The following is a 5,000-nucleotide window of genomic DNA, read 5'->3' as shown; positions in this document are numbered from 1 at the left end:
TTTCGTTGCAAGATGACTCGTTTTCTATTTTTCACGATTTTCGAAACTTTTTGCGGTTCGGGATTTTTTAGAATTTTTTCAGAAGGAGTTCTGGCCCCAAATTTTGTGGACGTGATCCTTCTATTTTTGTTGGCATGCACAAAAAAATTCAGCTAAAAACTCGAACCGGAGAAGATTTCGTGACCGTTTGAAAAAAGTGTCCCCATTTCAGACACTTTAACGGCTACTGGCAGCAAACCTGTAAAATCTCAAACGCTCTTTAAGGGGGTGTGAGTTCTCAGAGGTTTGATGAGGGATAGGGGGCCAACACAAGGGCCAAGTACCAGCACCCATCGCACGTCATGTGCGCACACCCCCCCGGCCCCCCTCCCAATCGCCGGAACCCCAATGCCGCCGGTCAGGTTCTCCGGCGGTACTCCGGCGGTACTCCGGCGATGCTCCGGCGATGCTGTCCCGAGTGAAAAAAATGCGGCACCAGCACATGCTGGAGCCAAGCATGGGCACCGTGGCTCAAAATCGAACTCCGGCCAAGGCCTCGACCATCAATGGCACATGATGACGCATGGTGATGGCACATGCATCGACCATCATCGGCATAGGCTGCCCTTCGGTACGGGCACCTGCCTCGACCGCCATCGGCACAAGCTGGGCCCTGGTGTGGGTTGTTGCCTCGATCACCAGCGGCACATGCTGAGCCTTGGTGCGGGCGGTTGCCTCGAGCACCATCGGCAGACCCTGGGCCCTGGTGCGGCCGGTTGCCCCGATAACCATCGGCACACGCTGGGCCCTGGAGCGGCCGGTTGCCTCGATCACCATCGGCAAAAGCTGGGCCCTGGTGCGGGCGCTTGCCTCGACCACCATCGGCACACGCTGGGCACTGGTGCGGGCGCTTGCCTCGACCACCATCGGCACACGCTGGGCCCTGGTGCGGGCGCCTGCCTCGATCACCATCGGCACACGCTGGGCCCTGGTGCGGGCGGTTGCCCCCAGCACCATCGGCACACGTTGGGCCCTGGTGCGGGCGCTTGCCTCGACCACCATCGGCACACGCTGGGCCCTGGTGCGACAGGTTGCCTCGACCACCATCGGCACACGCTGGGCCCTGGTGCGGGCGCTTGCCTCGACCACCATCGGCACACGCTCGGCCCTGGTGCGGTCGGTTGCCTCGAGCACCATCGGCACACGCTGGGCCCTGGTGCGGGCGGTTGCCTCGACCACCATCGGCACACGCTGGGCCCTGGTGCGGGCGCTTGCCTCGACCACCATCGACACACGCTGGGCCCTGGTGCGGCCGGTTGCCTCGAGCACCATCGGCACACGCTGGGCCCTGGTGCGGTCGGTTGCCTCGACCACCATCGGCACACGCTGGGCCCTGGTGCGGGCGCTTGCCTCGACCACCATCGGCACACGCTGGGCCCTGGTGCGGCAGGTTGCCTCGACCACCATCGGCACACGCTGGGCCCTGGTGCGGCAGGTTGCCTCGAGCACCATCGGCACACGCTGGGCCCTGGTGCGGTCGGTTGCCTCGAACACCATCGGCACACGCTGGGCCCTGGTGCGGCAGCTTGCCTCGACCACCATCGGCACACGCTGGGCCCTGGTGCGGCCGGTTGCCTCGAGCACCATCGGCACACGCTCGGCCCTGGTGCGGCAGGTTGCCTCGACCACCATCGGCAGCCTCGACCACCATCGGCACACGCTGGGCCCTGGTGCGGGCGCTTGCCTCGACCACCATCGGCACACGCTCCGCCCTGGTGCGGTCGGTTGCCTCGAGCACCATCGGCACACGCTGGGCCCTGGTGCGGCAGGTTGCCTCGACCACCATCGGCACACGCTGGGCCCTGGTGCGGGCGCTTGCCTCGACCACCATCGGCACACGCTCCGCCCTGGTGCGGTCGGTTGCCTCGAGCACCATCGGCACACGCTGGGCCCTGGTGCGGCAGGTTGCCTCGACCACCATCGGCACACGCTGGGCCCTGGTGCGGGCGCTTGCCTCGACCACCATCGGCACACGCTGGGCCCTGGTGCGGGCGCTTGCCTCGACCACCATCGGCACACGCTGGGCCCTGGTGCGGCAGGTTGCCTCGACCACCATCGGCACACGCTGGGCCCTGGTGCGGGCGCTTGCCTCGAGCACCATCGGCACACGCTGGGCCCTGGTGCGGTCGGTTGCCTCGAGCACCATCGGCACACGCTGGGCCCTGGTGCGGCAGGTTGCCTCGACCATCATCGGCAGCCTCGACCACCATCGGCACACGCTGGGCCCTGGTGCGGGCGGTTGCCTCGACCACCATCGGCACACGCTGGGCCCTGGTGCGGTCGGTTGCCTCGAGCACCATCGGCACACGCTGGGCCCTGGTGCGGCAGGTTGCCTCGAGCACCATCGGCACACGCTGGGCCCTGGTGCGGCAGGTTGCCTCGACCACCATCGGCACACGCTGGGCCCTGGTGCGGGCGGTTGCCTCGACCACCATCGGCACACGCTGGGCCCTGGTGCGGGCGCTTGCCTCGAGCACCATCCGCACACGCTGGGCCCTGGTGCGGCAGGTTGCCTCGAGCACCATCGGCACACGCTGGGCCCTGGTGCGGCAGGTTGCCTCGAGCACCATCGGCACACGCTGGGCCCTGGTGCGGGAGCTTGCCTCGAGCGCCATCGGCACACGCTGGGCCCTGGTGCGGCAGGTTGCCTCGAGCCCCATCGGCACACGCTGGGCCCTGGTGCGGTCGGTTGCCTCGAGCACCATCGGCACACGCTGGGCGCTGGTGCGGGCGCTTGCCTCGACCAGCATCGGCACACGCTGGGCCCTGGTGCGGCAGGTTGCCTCGATCACCATCGGCACACGCTGGGCCCTGGTGCGACAGGTTGCCTCGAGCACCATCGGTACACTATCGGCCCTGGTGCGGGCGGTTGCCTCGACCACCGTCGGCACACGCTGGGCCCTGGTGCGGGCGCTTGCCTCGAGCACCATCGGCACACGCTGGGCCCTGGTGCGGCAGGTTGCCTCGAGCACCATCGGCACACGCTGGGCCCTGGTGCGGGAGCTTGCCTCGAGCGCCATCGGCACACGCTGGGCCCTGGTGCGGCAGGTTGCCTCGAGCACCATCGGCACACGCTGGGCCCTGGTGCGGTCGGTTGCCTCGAGCACCATCGGCACACGCTGGGCCCTGGTGCGGCAGGTTGCCTCGACCACCATCGGCACACGCTGGGCCCTGGTGCGGGCGCTTGCCTCGACCACCATCGGCACACGCTGGGCCCTGGTGCGGGCGCTTGCCTCGACCACCATCGGCACACGCTGGGCCCTGGTGCGGCAGGTTGCCTCGACCACCATCGGCACACGCTGGGCCCTGGTGCGGGCGCTTGCCTCGAGCACCATCGGCACACGCTGGGCCCTGGTGCGGTCGGTTGCCTCGAGCACCATCGGCACACGCTGGGCCCTGGTGCGGCAGGTTGCCTCGACCATCATCGGCAGCCTCGACCACCATCGGCACACGCTGGGCCCTGGTGCGGGCGGTTGCCTCGACCACCATCGGCACACGCTGGGCCCTGGTGCGGTCGGTTGCCTCGAGCACCATCGGCACACGCTGGGCCCTGGTGCGGCAGGTTGCCTCGAGCACCATCGGCACACGCTGGGCCCTGGTGCGGCAGGTTGCCTCGACCACCATCGGCACACGCTGGGCCCTGGTGCGGGCGGTTGCCTCGACCACCATCGGCACACGCTGGGCCCTGGTGCGGGCGCTTGCCTCGAGCACCATCCGCACACGCTGGGCCCTGGTGCGGCAGGTTGCCTCGAGCACCATCGGCACACGCTGGGCCCTGGTGCGGCAGGTTGCCTCGAGCACCATCGGCACACGCTGGGCCCTGGTGCGGGAGCTTGCCTCGAGCGCCATCGGCACACGCTGGGCCCTGGTGCGGCAGGTTGCCTCGAGCACCATCGGCACACGCTGGGCCCTGGTGCGGTCGGTTGCCTCGAGCACCATCGGCACACGCTGGGCGCTGGTGCGGGCGCTTGCCTCGACCAGCATCGGCACACGCTGGGCCCTGGTGCGGCAGGTTGCCTCGATCACCATCGGCACACGCTGGGCCCTGGTGCGACAGGTTGCCTCGAGCACCATCGGCACACTATCGGCCCTGGTGCGGGCGGTTGCCTCGACCACCGTCGGCACACGCTGGGCCCTGGTGCGGGCGCTTGCCTCGAGCACCATCGGCACACGCTGGGCCCTGGTGCGGGCGGTTGCCTCGAGCACCATCGGCACACGCTGGGCCCTGGTGGGTTTAGGCACATCTTCAAATTTCTGCCGTGCCAATGCCATTTTTATGGCTTGTAAATTCATACAATGGTCCCCTAAGCCTTCACGTGAAGTTTCGTTGGAAGATGACTCGTTTTCTATTTTTCATGATTTTTGAAACTTTTTGCGGTTCGGGATTTTTTAAAATTTTTTTATAAGGATTTTTGGCCCCAAATTTTGTAGGCATGATCCTTATATTTTTGTTGGCATGCACAAAAAAATTCAGCTAAAAACTCGAAGTAGAGAAGATTTTGTGACCGTTTGAAAAAAGTGTCCCCATTTCAGACACTTTAACGGCTACTGGTAGCAAACCTGTAAAATCTCAAATGCTCTTTAAGGGGGTGTGAATTCTCAGAGGTTTGATGAGGGATAGGGGGCCAACACAAGGCCAAGTACCAGCACCCATCGCACATCATGTGCGCACACCCCCCCGGCCCCCCTCCCAATCGCCGGAACCCCAATGCCGCCGGTCAGGTTCTCCGGCGGTACTCCGGCGATGCTCCGGCGATGCTGTCCCGAGTGAAAAAAATGCGGCACCAGCACATGCTGGAGCCAAGCATGGGCACCGTGGCTCAAAATCGAACTTCGGCCAAGGCCTCGACCATCAATGGCACATGATGACGCATGGTGATGGCACATGCATCGACCATCATCGGCATAGGCTGCCCTTCGGTACGGGCACTTGCCTCGACCGCCATCGGCACAAGCTGGGC

The sequence above is a fragment of the Durio zibethinus genome, unplaced genomic scaffold, assembly GCF_047325235.1.
Source record: "Durio zibethinus cultivar Kanyao isolate XHJ-2024 unplaced genomic scaffold, ASM4732523v1 HiC_scaffold_3, whole genome shotgun sequence".
Taxonomy (NCBI): Eukaryota; Viridiplantae; Streptophyta; class Magnoliopsida; order Malvales; family Malvaceae; genus Durio; species Durio zibethinus.
This window is presented reverse-complemented; position numbering follows the sequence as displayed.